The sequence below is a fragment of the Rhinolophus ferrumequinum genome, chromosome 5 (assembly GCF_004115265.2).
Source record: "Rhinolophus ferrumequinum isolate MPI-CBG mRhiFer1 chromosome 5, mRhiFer1_v1.p, whole genome shotgun sequence".
Classification (NCBI taxonomy): domain Eukaryota; kingdom Metazoa; phylum Chordata; class Mammalia; order Chiroptera; family Rhinolophidae; genus Rhinolophus; species Rhinolophus ferrumequinum.
In genome coordinates, this window is record NC_046288.1 from 11,501,469 (window position 1) to 11,522,579 (window position 21,111).

Consider the following 21,111-nt stretch of genomic DNA (forward strand, 5'->3'; position numbering starts at 1 on the left):
TACTTACTTGGGGGATCTTAAACACCACACTTCAAAGGCAGCAAAAGTAGTGAGCTGGGCTTGTCTTCTGTATGGTCCTTCTCATTGTTAACATTCTTTCTGATAGGAACATTTAATGTTTGTCAATAAACTGTTGTAATATTTACAAACATTACCAGAAAATGCTCAAAAAAAAAACTAAACTAAATGAGTCATGTTATACCAACATTTTTGTTTTGTGTTGTTATATAACTCTTTTCTCCTTGAAGAAATGAAACAGACCATTAATATAGATGCTTCCAAAACCAACCAACCAACCAACCAACAAAACCCCTGCATTATGAAATAGAAAGGATGGTTCTATCAAAATATGATTTTCAAATACGTGAAAACATGACGCTCATACAAATTCAAATGACTATATATAAAAATGTGTTTACACCATAAATGAGGGAATCCATGAAATTAAGGTTTATTAGCATGTTTTAAAAAAATGAGAATAAGATTGCTAGGTTAGAAACAAAACTGATGCATGCTTTTACAGGGCAGGAAAAACCATCACCTTTGAAGTTATGTACTCTATCAGAAATCTACAACTTAATATGTGCTTTTGTATTATTGGGGCTCTATCAAATAGTAAATCCCAAAGTTAAGCACATTCTCATTCTCCTAGAGAATTTAATGTTCCTTGGTCAGTAAAAATAATAAAATATTAATGCAGAGAAACAAGTTAGCACTGATTGGAACATCTACAGAGCACCTAGGTTTAATTGACGATATGTTGAAATAAAAAGCACACAAAATCTGGGGCCTGATCTTGGTGAGATATAGGATTGAAAACCTTTGTATAAAGACTGGCTCCTCGTAAGATGATCTTCTGGGGCAAAAACAATTCCTCATGGAGAGGGAGGTTTGGAATACGTGCTTATATTAACTTTGGCTCTGGTAAAGTGGAAAGATGAAAATAATTTCTCTGGAGATTTCCCAGTGGCAAGCCTATACTTCCAATGATTTGGGGTCAGAATTCATACAACACATTTGGCCAAACAGAAATTTAAGATTTAAAAGTTGTTGTTACCTTCAGTCGCCTGGGAATAACAACCAATATATCTTCTCTGGAGAAAACTATTTTAAACTCAGTCCTTAAGGAATCCCCATTTAAAAAAAAAAAATGTAACAAGTAGTGAGTTCCTAATTTTGAAAAATAACAAAAATTTTAAAAGTGTTTATAAACAGAAATAAACAGAATCAACTGACTACAGAATCAGGTCAGCAAAGACTGAAAATTATATAATGAACAAAAACAAATTTAAAATATGTTTGTCGGATATGCTTCAGAGAAATAAAAAGATAGAACAAAAACATGCACAAAAGTCTATCAAAATGACAAGGTGGAATTGAGGTAAATCAAAGATTATTCTAAAATAAAAAATAGGTAAGGCACAGGCAATAAAAGAAAAAAAGGACCTCTGCCCATTTTTCAATTGTATTGTTTTCTGTTGTTGTTGAGTTGTATGAGTTTTTAATATATTTTTTGATATCAGCCCCTTATCGGAAGTGTTGTTTGCAAAAATCTTCTCCAGTTCGGTTGGTTGCCTCTTTGTTTTGTTGATGGTTTCTTTTGCTGTGCAGAAGGTTTTCAATTTGATATAGTCCCATTCATTATTTTTGCTTTTATTTCCCTTGCCTTTGAGGTCAAATTCTGAAACCCTCTCCATAGCAAGGTCCATAAGTTTAGTACGTATATTTTCATCTATACATTTTATTGTTTCAGGTCTTATATTTATGTCTTTGATCCATTTTGAGTTAATTTTTGTGTATGGTGACAAACAGCAGACTGGTTTCATTCTTTTGCACATGACTTTCCAGTTTTCCAACACCATTTATTGAACAGGTTTTCTTTTCTGCATTGTATGCTTTTGGCCACCTTGTCAAAAATTATTTGCCTATATATAAGTGGGTTTATTTCTGGGTTCTCAATTCTATTCCATTGGTCTGTGTGTCTGTTTTTCTGCCAATGCAATGCTGTTTTGATTATTGTCACTTTGTAGTATAATTTGAAGTCAGGGTGTGTGATAACTCCAGCCTTGTTCTTCTTGTCAGGATTATTTTGGCTATGTGGAGTCTTTTGTGGTTCCATACAAATATGATAATTTTTGGTTCTATTTCTTTTAAAAAAGCCATTAGGATTTTGATGGGGGTTGCATTAAATATGTATATTGCTTTGAGTAATACGACCATTTTAACTACATTGATTGTTACAAACCATGAACATAGAAAATCTTTCCATTTTTTTGTGTCTTCTTCAATTTCCTTTAATAACGTGGTGTAGTTTTCCCTGTATACATCTTTCACATTCTTGGATGCATTTATTCATAGATTTTTTTTCTTTTTGTTGCAATTGCAAAAGGATTTTTTTTTCTTTCATTTATTTTTCTGAAAACATGCTCGACTTCACTATTAGGGAAATGCAAATCAAACCACAATGAGATATGATCTCACCCCTGTTAGAATGGCTATTATTAACAAGACAAATAGTAATACATGCTGGAGAGGCTGTGGAGAAAAAGGAATCCTCATACACTGCTGGTGGGAATGCAAATTGATACAGCCACTATAAGAACACTATGGAGGTTTCTTAAAAAACTAAGAATATAATTACTATGTAACCTAGCATTTCCTTTTCTGGGTATCTATCCAAAACATTTACTGTATCTGTAAAGATATATGTACCCCCTATGTTAATTGCAGCATTATTCATGGTGGCCAAGACATGGAAATAAATGAAGTGTCCTTAGATAAATGAATAGATAAAGATGTGGTACATATACACAATGGAATATTACTCAGACATAAGAAAAGTTGAAAAACTGCCATTTGCTATAATATGGATGGAATATTGAGAATATTGTGGTAAGCGAAGTAAGTCAGATGGGAAAATGTCAAGAACCATATGATTTCACTCATATGTTGAATATAAAACATAAAGCAAATGAACAAAACATACCACAAACAAAAACACATAGACACAGACAACAGTTTTGTGGTTAACAGAGGGGGATGCATAGAAAAGGGTAAAGAGGGTCAAATATATGGTAAAAAAAAGAGATTTGACTTTGAGTGGTGAACACAATGCAACATACAGATGACGTATTATGGAATTATACACTTACACTTAAAACTCACATAATTTCATTAACCAATGTCACTCCAATAAATTTAATAAAAATATAATTAAATTAAATTAAATTAAATTAAATAAATAAAAACTTACTCAAGGAAGAGAAAAAGGAAACAACAAACTATGTAATCAATTTCAAAAAAATACACAGAAGGCAGGCAGACAAGACAAAGATAAATTTGAGAAAGTATTTTAAAAAAATCAGAAGCCCTGATATGAAGCCAAACAGTATTCCTGAAGAGATATGATATTAAAATATATATGTAATGGCTGATAATCTTCTTATAAGTAATGAAAGACACCAATCGCCTGAATCAGGAAGATTATGAATCCCAAGGAAGGTAGATATAAAGATAGTCATGTGATAGTAAATGGAGGACTACCAAAGATATTAAATCTTAGGAGGAGCCAAAAATATATGACATATTACCTACAGAGGAATTAAAATTATACTGACAGTTGACTTCTTAACATACATAAAAGCCAGAAGACAGTGGGACTTATTTTAAAGTGCTACATTAAAATATCTGCCAACAACCTAAAATTCTATAACATGGTAAACTTTATTCTATAATGAGTGTCAAATCAAACAGGTACACATAAAAAAAAATTAAGAAATTTTACTACCAATTCATTCCACTAAAGTGTGTATTTGAAGAAGAAACATAACTACAAAAGAAAAAAATAATCATAACATAAAATGAATGTTTTCAGTTTTAAGCATACTAGTGAATGTAAACAAACATTGGTAATATAGAAATAATCACAATATGTGATTACAAACAAAAAATACAAACAAAAAATTAAATCATGGCTACCTAACATTTATGAGGTAGAAGTGATTTGAGGAAAAGTGTTTTAAGAATCTTTATTGTTTTGAAAGAGGGTAAGATTTTAACCAATTTTACAGTTTAATTTGAAAATACACATTAAAATGTTGAGTGTAAATGATGAAAACAATACAAAGTTTGAAAACCAGGAGAGGAAAAAAATAGAATGAACAGAAGATTCATGTAAAAGAGTCAAGAAAAGGGTAGGAAGTGGGGAGGAAACAAAGGCACCTGGCCAAAGAAAATGCACAGCCCCCTGAAAAGAGGCACATTCATCCTAGGCCTTAGCAACCACTAAAAGTAATATCCTTACATATATAATGTCTTCATAGACCATTCTCTACATATCTGGGCTTAACTCAGATACCGCAATTAGATCCTGCTCTTTCTCTTCAGCATCCAAACTGGGAAATTACATAGTTTTTTCAGAGATTTCTAGGCTCTCTGGGGCCACAGTGCCTTTAGTGCCTCAGTAAATTTTTTCACAATACTCCTAAGCCAGAAGAGATACCTAAACATTGTATCCCAGAATGATACATCAGCAATTTTAGTGGAGAGGTTTCAGGGGGAAAGGGTCAGTAAAAAATATGGTCAGTGAAGAGCTGGATTTAGATCAAAGGATAGAAGAAAGTTCTGAACAGATAACTTCCAAAATATGTAGGGTTGTTGGGATGGCTTGGGACTTTCTAAAATGAATTTGCCCCTGCATTACCTCACTGGAGATCCTCTTTCTCTGGATACCAACAGCCGATTAGATTGATTCTTTCTTGAGGGAATTCGAGAAAGGCTAGACTAGGAACAGGATTAGTTGGTCCCCATGGTCATCACCAGACTGGGGAGAATGTTGTGTCTTCAGTCTCTCTGGAACAGCGTGATTGTGTTTTGAAAACAGTCCCTTTCCAGATTAATGAACTCTAGATAATGTATATCTAGAGGGAAAAAAACTCCCACCAAATAGTATGAGAGGAAAAATAAAATTTCATTATCTGTTAGAAGTTTACTCAACATTAAATAGCACATCGCCCCATTTGAACATTTTTTCTCCAGTAATTTACTTTTAAATTATTTACATTTAAATTACTAAATTGTTTAAATTATTTGTGCAGTCAGTATGATTCAGTGACCACAATTCTTAGGATGGGTGTAATTTAACAAAGCTCTGATAAATGGTTACTCAGCCTACATTGTAAGAAGGGAGATAAATTTTGATAGGCAAATTAAGACATAATCACTAATGCTGCTCCTTATTTAAAAATGTAAATGAAACTCCCCCTAGAGTTATTCTAGATATCACTGTTTAAATTATGAAATTATAATAATAAATGGCTTTAACTAGAGAGAATTCTCTTTGATTTTTAAAAATAGCACTGGAGAATTGGCCTATCAGAAAACAATTTTCACAGTACATATTTTCTATGCATTAGTTCTTGGCAAAATTATCATCAAACTTAATATGTATGTCTCTTAATTATTTGATGCATAATACATATTTTGTGTATATAAAATTCAGAAGACTATCATTTTTTTTTCAGTATGAGTCATATGCAGACAGTTTATTAGGATTTTTATATTAAGGGGACATGTTTGCCTTGCCAAGAATCCACATCATGCTTGAAGAGGAATATGTTGTCTTTATATATCAAATAATTCAGAGATTAATAGATCCATTCATATATTGATTGACTTGCTTATTTATTTGGTAAATAATTAAAAATAATGGAATCTTATAAGCCATTGTAAGGAGACTGGACTTTATTCTTTACACTGAGTCACTGAAAGAGCCCAAACTAGACAATGGCATGGTCAGATTCTTATTTTATGAAATTTATCTTACATTCGGATAGATTACAAGACAGAGGGAGAAGACCAGAATCATGGAGACCACTTACAAACATATTTCAAAGTCTGAATGTGAGATGTGAAGGTCTAGCCCTAAGCTGGGACTGAGGTCCCAAAAAATATGGAGGAAGAAATCTCTCTGGAAAATATTTAGCTGGTAAAATCCACAGGAATTGGTGATTGTTTGAATGTAGAGGGGATAGGGTGAAATAGAGGAAATACTCATAAGTGTTTAGAATTTATTGGAGGTGGCCAATGGGTACAGTTTATTGGAGGTAGCTAATGAAATGGAGAATACAAAAAAATAAGTTATAGAATAAATATTCCTAAATCCAACTACTTCTCTCTATTCTCCTTGCAACTCAATCTTCCTTTTTAAAAACATTTTTGTGCTTTTTTCTAATTACGAGGTCATACTAGAACCAAGTGCTACAAAAATAATTCAAAATGTTAATAATGTAGAAAGCTAGAATTAATGTTTCTCCCATAAGTTCTACCAACTGCTTGGAGCAGATTTTTGTAGATTTCCTCCTTCTAAAATGTACATAATTTGTGAGATAAGGAAAATGCGACTCTATTTTTCTCCAGTGTTCCTTTTAAAATGTATATAGTGGGGAAAGTTTTTCCTCTGATATCAGATGGATCCCAGTAGGTCCTATGAATTTATTAGTGATGCTGAAGGAAAATAAAATCCTATGGTCACTCACAATTTTAAAATAGTCTAAATTAACTCTTTCACTGAGTTAATTGATTTCAAGCTTTTTTTCCCCAAAACGTGTTCGAAATCAACAAAAATAAAAAAGTTGATATTTTGACTGTTTTATACATTTAATAATAACAATTTGAGCTGCTTTGTATATAAAGTACATTATTTTTATGTATAAAAATTTGAGATATATTAATTCGAATATATCCGACCATCATGGCAAAGGGTTAAGATATTAGAGTATCCACTCTAGTATAATAATTGATATTTCCATCTCAATTCAAAAGTAAGGATCCTTTTTACTATGCTTCTTGTGCCCAACTATGGCCTACAGGAGACAGGTGGTGCTTTTAGGGATGTAACTGTGTCTGATTCCTTCTCTGTCTCACTTTTCTCTTTTCCAACTCATCAGCTGTAGTTACTAACCACTCCCAGGGTGCACTGTGGAAAATGAGAAAAGGATTGAGTAGCAGAAAGTTCAAACTGGACAAGAATGATAAGAAGCTGGCTTCATGTTTTCTGAGCCTGACTGAGGACAAAATCTGCCTCTTTCTCTCATGAGAAGCTTGCAGTTTCTCCAAGGGCTCCCTTGCTGGCCCTTCTGACTACAACTCCTAGGAGCAAGTTGGTGTTTCCTTTCCCTTGACTGCTACTCTTCTTTGTTTGCTAATAGTCATCTTCATTCAGATTTATTTTTTCACCCATTGCCCAACCAAGTAGTTTGCACAAGCAGAAATCAAATCACCCCAGCTGGCAATTTTCCTTCATATCTGAGATGCAGAAAAAAATACATGCATCCTTTCCCCCCAAAATTCCAGGTAGTCTTATTGAAGATGCCATCAGTAGATTTGAAGTGAGGAGCAAAGCACCCACCCCCCAATTTTCCTTGACAGTGTGTATGAAACTCACAGAAGAGCTGCAATTCTTTGTAAAAACAAACAAACAAACAAACAAACAAAAACATAGAAAACCTCCCTCATTCACCCTTCTTAAAATTGTTCTAAGTCTTTTCAAAGCTTTACGCCTTCTGAGGCAGTCTGGCAGAAGCATCAACTGAAGTTTGGCTTCCATTGTCCTTATTTCCATCAGCTACTTAAATACAGGATAGAGAATTATCTGCCTGGTTCATCAAAAACTATTAGAACAAGAGTCTTTAGAAATATTCTGTTAACCATTTTGGCTTTTAGTTATAGCTAATATATTATGTGGTATAACTAGAGAGAAAAAGGACAATTCAGAATGAATATATATATATATATATATATATTCACAGGAAATATATATATATATATATATATATGTATATGTATATATATATATGTGTGTGTATATTTCCATATATATATTTCCTGTGAATATTAGGTTGGAGATTACATAAAAAAGGAGATAATGACATTTTCAATTCTATAATATCTTATTTGAAATATTGTGTCTTAAGTTTTCAAAGTGTTTGGGAAATTTTAGCATATTCATAGTGTATTAAAAATCAGTTTTGAATTTAATGAAATAGAACTGGAAAATAACAGAGAATTAAGGCTTTTGTACTCAGAGAAAGCATTACATGCAAATTAGTTATTGTGGAATCACTGGGCACAGGAGGTTGCTAAGTTATAGCTTTAATAGAAGCACAACTTCAGCTTTACAAATGTAAAGCCACACTGTTGAAAGATAACACCTAAGAGTTGTAGCAAATTTTTTTATAGATAAAAAACGAGTAAAAAAGTTAATCCAACACTCAAAAAGTTCTTTATTTTTTTCCCTTGAAAAAGAACATCCTAGTCATGAGATTTTAGTTGCATTCTCATTTTTAAGAGTAGATTTAAACTATATTCTTACTACAATATGAATGGGAAGAAAGACAATGTTGCCTTTGGCGAAACGTCATTCTTATTTACTCATTAATCAAACATTGTTTGAGTCCTACCATATGTGGGGCAACATGGATATGGATGTGATAGATTGGAACGGGGCAAGGAGGTAGTAACAACTGACTAGGAAAGCAGTTATGATGGGAATAGGGATGATCTGTGTGAAGAAGCAAAGGATTGTGGGAACATTTTTAGACGGTCATTTTCATGAGGAAATCTATTGTACTCTCTGGCTTTAAATGTCAGCTCTTATTTCACAGAACACAACAAGGACAACATAAATAAAATTTCAAAAGATACATCCTGAGTCAGCCTTTGACCAACTACACCATAAACTGATGTCTTCTTTCAATTTGCCAATTTACTGAGCTTTAACGACTTCCTGAATGTTTTTTATTCTCTTAACTATGCAGCTTATTTTCCTCTATCTTATTTTTCTTTAATTGCCATCCTAAACATGAACTTTTTCTTGGCACTGGGGCTCCTTCCTTTGAATTATACTTCCCTGGGTCATCCGGCTGAGTACAGCTATCACCAAATGTCTCCATTGTTCTGTAAGATCTCATGCAATCAAATCTCTGAGTACCCACAATGAGTGGAATGGAAGATTTCATAGGAACCACAAGAGGAGGTGATGATTCTTGAACTGATCAGTGTTCTGTTACAAACACAAAATCTACTCTAGCTAATTTGAGTAGGAAAAGGTCTTATAACAGTGTGATAAAGGATGTGCAGAATTTTTAGAAGAGTTGAAGAATTGGATTTTAGTCTTGGCTGATGGGAGTGACTCTCCAAGTGATACCATAAACTGGATCTCCAAGGAATCTGTTCTTACTATCACGTCAGGAAGCTGCTTAGAGTCCCACGTCCATGCCTCGTCTGCTGTTGTCCATATCTGCAAGACGGATGCATTGCAGCCTGTGTTGCTTCAAATTTCATGGGAGTGAGTCTGATTGGCAAGTCTTAAATCAAATCCACAATTATAGTTGAAAGAGTATTAGGGATCTGGGATATGTATTCTTATCTTTCCAGTCTTTGGAAGTTCAGATAGGTAGTCTATGAGAAGACTGAAATAGTTGTTTTCATCCAATTACAACATCATTTATAATGTGGTTAATCTATGGATTAAAGATATAACTAATGCACATGGGAGTTCATATTATCTCTATGTATGAATAAAAGTTTTCAAAATAAAAAACAAATACAAATTTTAAGATGCTATTTCAGTCAGGAGGCTGAGAACAAGCAAGAAGGTATTGCTGGTCTGAGAAGAACACAAGTTGTCTAGTTAGTCAGGCAATACTAAGTGTTTTCCCTGACAGATGCAATAGGTGGGGAGTACTAGAGACAGGATGGATTTATACACCACATGGTGATATCAGCTAACTTACAACTGGTAAAGAAGGCAGATGCTAACTCAGCAATTACAAACGTTAGGAACATCAAATAAATGAATACTCTTTTCCATGAAGGTATATAAAAATATTCTAAATAACCTTATTTCAGATGTGGTGATGTCAAGGAGAGCTTCCTGAAGAGCTATGTTAAAAATAAGGCATTGTTAGAAGACTTGAAGGATGAAAAGGAGATACAGAAGTGGCGTAAGTTTAGTGACTGAGACAGCTAGAATTTGGGAACCAGTAATATGAGATTAATCTGGACTCTTCAGAAGAAACAAGAGTCAGATCATGCAACACATCGTAGCCATGTTAAGAATTTGCACCTTATACCCTGTGTAATGGGAGGCCATCGATGGATATTTAAATAAGAGAAAATAGAACATAATTTGTGTCTTGAAGATTTTATTTTGTTGATTGTATAAAAAACTGTTTATATGTGTAAATAAAGAGATCTTTAGGAATTCATTGTAACAATCCAAGTAATCCCAGTGGTCTGGACTAAGGGTAGAAAATAGATGGGATGAAGAGAGTTTTGGAGACAGAATCAGCAGTCTTAATGTTTGTTGATTATTAAGGGATGAGTCAAGGATGAATCCTGTGTTTGATGCTATACCAGTCTGATAGACAGAAGTCAGATCTAAGAAAATCTGGGGCAAAAGCAAATCTGATAGAGAAATCATGAATTCAGATTAGAATCTGTTGAGTTTGAGGGGCCTGGGTATAAAAATGCACTTGTAAACGTAAAATGAAATAATGTATATGCAGTGCTTGGCATGAGTTCTAGCTGTGCAAGAACTCAGTCAATTATAGATATTACTTACCTACGTGGGTTAGATTAGCAGATTAGGGAGATATAGTTGGGTTATTAGGCTCAACAGATGGTTACTGAAGTCATGGGAGTAAATGATATTACCCAGAGAAAGGATACAGAATAAGAAGAAAATAACACCTAGGACCAAGTTTCAAGGCTTGCATAATGTCTTCTCCAGAAGCTAAAGGTGTGCAAGAAATCTACACTGGTCTTTGACCCAGATGACAACGGGCTCCATCACTTAACCCATATGCTGTTGATAGTTGTACCAGGACCTTTATTGAACAGTGATCGAGTGTGAGACTCCACTGGGCATGTCACCACATCTAGGCCCTCATCCCATTTTTATCAATTCAGCCTCAGAATTTTAAACCCTAGTTGGGAGGTGGGGGTGGGGTTCCTATATGAATGTCCTAAATCTGAATGGGATATTTTGGGAGTAAAGTACAACACCTGTTGATGCATTGTTAGAAGACATGTTTGAATAGGACATTGTATTCCTTCTCCTTTCTTCTTTCTTTAACTGCTTCCCTCTTGTCATTCCCTACCTCCTTTACTGTCTTCAGCCTCATACTTGCTAATTATTTCGAGCAATAAATAATCTGGTTCTTTGTGTTCTTCCGTTTTTCAAAAAACTCCCCAGTACCTAGAAGAATCTCTATTTGTCTTCAGTGTATACATTTATGCTCACTTCCCATAAAATGTTTATTTCTTTTATAGCTATAGATATTATATATCTCTATTATTTGCAATTTTTCCCATTAGAAAGAAGTACTGAATCAGAAATCTAAATATAATAGGAAGAACACTAAAAAATTCATAGTATTCATGAAAGCAATAAGAGAGCATATGAATTTACTCATAATGGATAAAGTAGTAATTTATAGAAGAGATTTGGCCCAGAAAATACAGATCTAAATATTATTTTTCATTAAGATAGCAAGCTTTCCTTACCAAGAGTTTTATTTTTCATGTAATACCCCATCTATAAAAACACCTAGGTATCCTTATTGAGGTAGATCTAATTTCTGATGTAGCTAAGCTCCATATTTCTTCCAACATAAATTTGTTGATGCTCAATAACAGCTCCTTTGAAAGGAAAAAAGAGGAAAATCATTTGAATTAGTAATTTAGATTTTTTTATTTGAAAGCCATTTTAGCTGTTTCTTATTTCCAATCATACTGACTTAAAGCTTAAAGCTTTATACTAAAAAAGGCTAACGGTAAATAAATATTTACCATCCCAAATTCAATGAAGATTATGAGTACAATAAAGGCTCTTTCTTTTATGGAAAAGACCATATGTAGTCCTTAAAGTTCCAAATGCAAGTTATTGGGGGAAAAAAGAAAAAGAAATGGCAGATTAGTTGGAATTAAACCCTTTTTATTATTAGTTGGATAAACTAACATTATCAGTTACATCCAAAACTACAAAAGAGAAAAATATAGGTAGAAAAGTGGGTGTATAATTCTGGCTGATTAGTCTTTAAGTACTCCAAACACTTTGAGTTAGCTGTGATAAAAGAAAAGAACTCAAATTATTGAATCCAAAAGTTACTATTTTGAAATCTATTGCAGGCCTTCAAGTTACTAAGAAAATATAGTCCTGAAGATACTACATACACTACTTATTTTTGGCAAGGCTTTGGTCCCATTTCCCTACATGTTTAGTGTTTTGTTTTTGTTTTTGTTTTTGTTTCCTGGTAATTTGAGTTGGGAAATAAAGAAAATTAAATACATGTATGACTCCTAAAGCTTAATACCTAGAGCTGAGTCAGGCCTTAGTATCTAAGCCAATTGACACTTCTCTAGCAAAAGAGACTTTATGGGGTTTTGCCCTTCTGGTTCTTATATAGCATTTCTTATTATACTCTTCTTTCAAGTAGGATGGAAACAAAAAAATGAGTGGAACATTTTCCAAAAGGATTATCATTTCTCTGAAGATTATTTTCTCCACATGCAGGGTAGCTTTCTAATTTCCTACTCACCTTAGAATCAAGTGCTTGGGTTATGTGACTAATAGAAAGGAGGATATTATATGTGGAAAATGATTATACAATAATTGGACAAAAAAATCCCCAAGCAGAATAGCACAAATGAAAGACAGTGACTACTAAACAGATCTAGAATGTTGCAGCTTCAAAACAAACAAAAACAGAAATAACAACAAGAGAAAGACAAAGTTCTGATTTCTGAGTCTCTTCATGAGAGCCTCAGCATATGTGTATGCTAAAATTCTGGTTAATGGTTTCTATTTTTCATAATTCTTCTCAATGTGAAAGTTGGGAAAGTGTTTAGAAATAATTTGGCACGAACATTTTGAAAGTCAACATAATCATAGAACTATAGAATAGTTCCCCTCCCCTTTCAGCTTATGACCACGACTGAAGACCTACTTACAGAAATTTATGCAACCAGTTCAACATGACTGATTAGCTATCAAAAAAAAAAAAAAAAAAAAAACAAGTAAAAGAAACACACACACCTATACACACAGAGACAATTTGAAGAGACAGAGCAAGCATCACAACCAGACCTGATAGGCATATTGGAATTATCAGACAACTGATCTAAAATGACTATGATTAAAATGCTAAACACTCTACTGGATAAAGTAGAGAGAATTCAAGAATAGATGGGCAATGGAAGCAGGGAGTTAGAAATCCTCAGGAAGAACCAGAAGGAAATTCTAGAGTTAAACACACTGTAAACAGGAATGAAAAAATACTTTTGATGAGATTACTGCTGAAGAGCTGAAGAAAAGAACCTCTGAGCTAGAGGATATATCAAGAGAATCTTCAAAAACTGAACCCAAAGACAAAAAAACCCCACAAAACCTCAGAATATCCAAAGACTGTAAGACATCTACCAAAGATGTGACATGTAGTGCGGATATCAGAAGGAGAAGAAAGAGAGAAGTAGACAAAATAAATATTTGAAACAGTAATAACTGAGAATTTCTCTAAATTAATGTCAGACATCAAACCACAGATCCAGCAAGCTCAGAGAATCAGAGAATACCACACTGGATAGAATGCGCGTGCACACACACACACACACACACACACACACACACACTATACTTAGGCACATTCTTTTCAAACAGAAAATCAAAGATAAAGAAAATATGGTTAAAAAAGCCAGAGGAAAAGAACACCTCACCAATAGAGGATGAAAATAAGAATTGCATCAGAGCTCTCCTCAGAAAGCTTAGCAAAGAAGAGAGTAGAGTGTAATATTTACAGTGTAATATTTACAGTGTTGAGAGAGAAAAAAACCACCAACCTACATGTCTTTACCCTGCAAAAATTATCCTTCAAAAGTGAAGGAGAAATCGATTTTCTCAGACAAACAGAAATTGAGGTAATTTGTTACCAATAGATATATTTTGCAAGAAATGTTAAAAGAGGTTCTTTAGAGAGAAGGAAAATAACATATGTCAAGAGCTCAAAACTATATAAAGAAAGGAAGAAACTTGCAAAAGAAACAAGGGAAAGTAAAATAAAAACTTATTTTTCTTATTCTTAATTGCTCTAACGGATAACAGTTTCTTCAAAATAAATAACAACAATGCATTCAACTATGTATGTTTATGTATATATCTTGTGTATATATCTTATGTATTTGTATATGCCTATGTATGGTTATATATAAGTCAAAAAAATGACACTAAGATACGAGGGATGAGAGAGGAGAAACAGAATTATTTTTTATTATAAGGTGCTCACACTACTCACGAAGTGATACAGTGTTATTTGAAAGTGGATTTGGATTACTTGTAAATGTATATTATAAACTTTAAGGCAATTTCCAAAAAATAAAAAGAAAGAAGTATAACTGATATGAAAATGTAAACATAAAATAGTCAGTTAAAACCACAAAAGGAAGAAAAAGAGTGGAAGACAAAAATAAGAACAAAAAACAAGGGCAACAAATAAAAAAACAGTAACAAGTATAGTAGATAATCGAACTATATCAATAATCACTTTGAATATCAATGGTCAAATGCACCAAGGAAAAGATAAATAGAGTGGATTAAAAAACAATGTTCAACGATATGTGGTCTATAAGAAACCCACTTTAAAAATGAAGACATATATAGATTAAAAGCAACTGGATAGAAAAAAACTATACCATTCTAACACTAATCAAAAGAAAGTAGGAGTAGCTACATTAGTTTCAGACAAGGTAGACTTTAAAGCAAGAAAAGTCATAAGGGATAAACAAAGGCATTATATAATAATAAAGGGGCAAATTCTCAAAAAAAATAAGCAACACATAATACTCCTTAATGTGTATGCACCTAACAACAGAATGTCAAAGTACATGAGACAAAAACTAATAGAATTGCAAGGAGAATTAGGTAAATCTACTATAACATTTATCAAAAATGGACAGATCCAGCAGGCAGGTAATCAGTAAGAAAATAGTTGAACTCAATACACCTTCAACCAACTGTCAATATAATTGACATCTATACAACAGCAGACTGTACAGTCTTCCAGGTCCATTCACCAAGATAAACCACACAATGGGCCATGAAACACACCTTATCAAATTTAAAATAATAGAAGTCATACAACGCCTTCTCTAACAGCACAATGGAATTGAAGTAGAAATCAATAACAGAAAAATATTGGAAAAATCCTCACATATATGGAGATTAAACACACTACTAAATAACGTATGAATATAACATAAAGAAGCATGCCTTAGCATGGTGTGTAGACTTAGGCTGGGATGTCAAGGTAGCATTATATTGTAGAGAAGAAATTTTCTATCTTTCAATGATGGGAAAATGATCATTGTTGGCCATTATTAATCTTAGCCAAGCTATAAGAATGTGCTATGTTTTCTTGGTCCAACATTTCAGTGTTTCTCTTAACCCAGCTAGATTGCAAATGTATAATGTAACCAGATGGATTGTTTTTTTTTTTCAACCCTGACCCATATATGCCACATTTACTTTAAAATTTAGAGCCCATGTATTTTTATTTTGGTTGCAGCCTGATTGTCACACTGTTCACCAAATTAGCATATCAACTTATATGATGTATGGATCTCCCTCTAGTAATGTTTGATAAGGGACCAATATCACCTCTTTTTAATCGCCTTCAGTGACAAAGGAATTCATAAAGTAATTTCTTCTATTTTTAAATAGTTTTAATGAATAGTAGTTATTTTAATACCTATGTCATAAAAATAATCTGAAACTTGGAAATAGGCAAAAAAAAAAAAAAAGATTATTGGGTGTTCTTGCAGTTCAGTGCTGGGTGTGAATTTCTACTCTCTAGAATTTTTTAAAACTCTCTAGAGGCATCGGTTAATTGTTTAAATTTGTCTAGTAGAAATGCAAATTAATTTCTGCCTACTGTAGCAGATACCCCCAAAGTTTAAACTTCATGGTTCTGTTAAACATTAACCATGTTTTTTTTAACTTTTTTTTTTTTTTTATGTAACTCAGTAGTTTTATTCTAACTTGTCTATAAATAGCTAGCTTTGCAAATGTTTTTTGGACAAGGTTTTACTTCTTATTGTTTTCTTTAATTAATATGTTGAATAACATCTTTTACACATGTTCATTTCATATTTATAGTTGACCCTTGAACAACATGGGGTTGAACTGCACAGGTTTACTCATATGGTATGTGGATTTTCTCAATAAATGCCTGTATTGGTTTCAACCTATGGTTGGGAATTTGTGGATGTGAAGGAATTACTATACTCATTGATTTATGCCATTTCATACAAGGGGACTTGAATATCTGTGGCTTTCGGTATCTGTGGAGGGGTCCTAGAACCAATACTCCACAGATACTGCGGGACAACTTAAGTTTTGGGAGAGGCAAAAGTTATATGCAGATTTTTAACTGCACGTGGTGGGGGAAGTTGGAGCCTCTACTCCCTGCAATGCTTAGGGGTCAACTGTATATGGAAGACATGATTTTATGTCTTGGGAAATTATACTCTAACATCCATTATGGTCCAGATTCACAAAAATGCATTCTAAATAAATGGTTTCAAGTTTATTATTTATTAGAATCACCTGGAGAGCTTGTTAAAACACAGATTGCTAGGTCCAAAAATTTCAGAATCAGTAAATTTGGGTAAGGTCCAAGAATTTGCATTTAAACAAGTTCCCAAGTGATAATGTTGTTAATACTGGGACCAGATTTGAAGAATTACTGTTCTAATTTATCATTTACCGTTCAGTTCTCTACTATTCTCTTCAAAATATTAAACATACTTAACTATACTCTTTGGAAAACATTTGGGAAGTTACATGACTATTATACAGAAATATAGGATCTTGTGAGTTACGTATATAATTTTCCAACCACTTTGCCACATAACAAATTAGAATCAAATCCCCCCCAAGAATTTTGTATCTATGCGTTGAATAAGAACCATTATTATTTTTACTATACAAAAAATACAAAATATGCAAATTTGCAAGTCTAGTGTTTTCATTTCTTTGTTGTATTTTCAAAATTCTGAGGACCTTCTTTGTACTTACACGATGAAAGGGATTCTTTATCTGCTAAACAGCAAGGATATTAGATGCTATTAATTTTTGTATTGTTTTAGAACTTGTATACTCCTGTTTTGAAAATAGGGAGATATAATTTTTTTCTCTACTTAGTAGGGTCTCCTTTCCTGATAGAAGAGTATGAAAAAATCACCTGTGATTTCTGCCCAGAAGGGGGATTAGTTTCCAATAAATTTTCTGTTACCAATTACTTCTTACCATTGCCTAAATTTCATTGAGTTAAGAATCACCGAGATGTAGTTATTAAAAATACATATTCCTCAACATCTCCCCCATTCGTACCTTCTAAATCAGAATCTCCAAGAGAGAAGTTGAAGATGATCAGTTGCTTAATAAAGTTCCAGGTGATTCTAATTTTCAGGAAAACTTGAAAGACACTGAGGGTGATCCAGGGTCCACAATGACTAACCACTTCCCCGAGACAGTTCAACTGTTCCCTAACTTGGTGTCATTGTGGATCTTTAAAAATTACTGATTATTTTCACCCCTTGGTATTCTGATTCAATTGGTATAGAGCGTCACTGGGGGACTGGAATATTTTTAAGCTCTACCTACTACTCTTATATGCAGCAAAAATTGGGAACCACTAACCCAGTCCATGAGACTTGTTCCAATACATCTCTGGCAGTTTAAGGATAAGAAATTACTCTGGCTTCAGTATCTCTAAGATTTATATTGTACCAGCCTGTGAGAAGAGGAAAGATTGAAAACCTCAAGTCTATCCATTTCCTTAGAGCAAAAGAAGATGGTGAATTTGAATATTTACACTGACCTTTAGGTTGGTTAGTTTGTTCTGTCTTTTCATTATGGGAACTATGAATTATTCAACGCACTGCTAATTAGTTAGTGGGCTCTTTCATAAAAGAACCAGTGTAACTGGCAGTGAGAAACCACTTTGTTTTTGTCTTGACTCTATCATTTAGTTGCTTACATGAAGGTAATTCTCTTCTCTGGGCCTCTATATTCTTTTATTTAAGATTGTACACTACTTGTGAAGACCTTCTTCATAAAATTATGGAGAGTCTGTGAATGTCAGGTATTTTGTGAAGCAGTGCTACTCACATGAAGTATTATCATTCTCTTCTTGTGGCAATGATATTACTAAATAATCAGTTTTATTACACTCACCACATTCTAATTTATTTTTCTTTTAAAAATATTTCCTGAAGTAAACCACGCATACCCAAGAGTGACAAATTATAAACACAGACATGGATGGATAGTTTTTAAAATGAAGTGTTCTCAATAAATTTAATCTCCTAAATATTTTTAATATTTGTGTGATTGATATTTGTATGATTACATTTTATTATTATTTAAAGTATTTGATATAAGAAAAAGTAAAATATTTGTCAAAAAGTTTCCTAACATCCTTATTCTATTTGATTGTCCTTTGACAAGTATTCATAATTTTTTTAATTGAATTTCAGCAAGTTTCTCTGAAATATTTACCCCTTTGGGTTCAGTTTGTTTTCACTAAATGATATTAACAAATATAGGGTCACTTAGGTTTTTTTTTTTTGCATTTGTATATTATATCCTGTTAAATTCTTGAAATCTACCTCAGTGAAATCTAGCAACATACTTTGCTCACTCTAAGTGAAATGAATGAATACATTTAGGACAGTTTCTCTTATCTTCATTTTCAATATTCTTATTCAACTGAAGTTCACTTGAGCCTTACCAGAAATCTCTTTATTTTCATCTTTTAATAACCCTCTTAGGCCTATGAATTATTTCCCAAGCTCTGGTTCAGATCAATATAGTACTCTTCATCAGTACTGTGATTCAAGGATAGCGAAGTATAAGCCATTATTGTGTTTTTTCTTTGCCATTTTCCCATAGGCCTTACTGAAGAGGATAGTTGTTCTCTGGATCAAGATACACCTATTCACAAGAGTACTGATTTAGTATTCCTTTGGAATACATCCAGCTCAACAATATTTTATACAAGTATGATAAATGTCCTTATGAGAAATTATAGAAAAAAACAAACAAAGAAAGCAAAACACGGTAGGGACTGCTGACCCTGGATGATGTCCATAGGAAAGATTTTTGGACAAAGTGACATTTGAGAATGAATTTTTGTTAAGGATATTTCCTAAAACGTGAGGATGGATTTTTTCCTTTAGTGTGTCAGAATTAATTATCTCTTGGGCAATATGGAATATTTTAAATACCACAAAATACCTCTAAGTTTCTAAGTTTGAGAATTTCACTTTTCTTTTGTAATATAACTTTCCTATAATCAAAAATAAAATTTAACAACCAAGATGAAAATGAAATCACAGTGATTTGACTAAGAAATATTAGTACAAAATTGTTGCCTGGTTTGATTATATATATATATATATATATATATATATATATCCCCATATGTGTAACATACCTATATATAACAATATTTGAACAATATAACAATTCAAATAATTTAGTAAAAATCACTGTTAATATTGGTAGATTTACAGAAGAATATCAAATGATTCTGCTTTATCTAGTGTTATATAATAAAGAAGTTTACTCATTTAGGTGTGAAAAGTATATCAAATTAGTTAAGATTTTATCATTAATATCTTAGTCTAAATATCCAAATAAGGTTATGAAGAGTCATTGATGTGAGAGCACACAGAGCTAGATAAATTGAATAATTTGAGCCTCTGAAAAACAGGAAGTACAGTTTTAAAAGCTATTCGAGTTATTTAGAATTATGAACTTATGAAGGCATCATACTAAAGACAGCTTTCCCCTCCTTTGATCATTAGGACATCAATGGACAGCCATGAATGACTTCTGAAGGATTTCAAGGGGAGTAGTAATATGGATCATTGCGAGCTGGTTGGACTTGTCAAAGGTGTCAGAAAGCAAATACATATACACACTATGTCTAACAAAAAACTGAAAGAACTTTGAGGATTGAAGAGGAGTGAGTAATAAGTTTGATGTTTTTTTAGAAAAAGCAAATCCAAATAGAAGTCTACTTAGGGAAGATTAAAAATATATAGTTAATTAGTTCCATTGTCTGAAGTCACTAGATATCTGACCAGATAGTTGATTCTGGCAATTATGGCTCTTGCTGTTTTGACTCAACTTCTCTCTGCCTCAGTTCCTAAAGAGTATGTATGAAATACTAATGAAGAAAGTAGAAGAAAATACACCCTAGTTGGCCTTAGTTGGCTGGAGATACACAAAAAAGCAATGATGAGAAAGGGATATTTTAGTTGCTATTGAGAAATACTTGGCCAGATGAAAGGTTGGGCAGTAGGGAGAGTAGGAGAGTAAGGGTGAAAAAATGACAACAGTCCTGAAGTAAAAGAGAGAAAGGACCATTGAAGTACAGAAAGTCCAGAAATGCTGAAAAGCAGAAGCTAAGGGAAAATAATACAAGGTAAGGTTGACATAGCGGGAGCCAGGTAAAGCAATGCTTCTCAAACTACCTGATATGAAAGAGAATCCTCCTCCCTCTACACACACGCACACACACATACACACACCTATTTTTCAGAAACTAATTCTTTTTCAATATAATAACAATGACTAAATAAAAATACATTAAAAATAAAAGCTTAAGTTATTACTATTTATTAAATTGTTAGATTCAATAAACATGAAAATATTCTGTCAAATTATATTAAAGTCTCTAGATCTTTTCTCTCAATTTTTGTATTTATCTTATCACAGTTCATGAACTGGCATGAGGCTTAAAGTGTAGGCCACACTTTCAGTATCAGAGGTTAGCAAAAATTTTTTATAAAAAGCCACAATGCTATAAGGTTTTTTTATTTTTTACAACTACCTAACTCTACCACTTTAGCTCGAAAGCTTAGATAATATATAAATGAATCATGTGGTTGTGTAACAATAAAACTTTATTTACAAAATCAGTCTGGCTGGATTTAGTTTGCCAATACTTTTTATTGTCTTAGAAAATGATGAGGGTTTTGGATGCT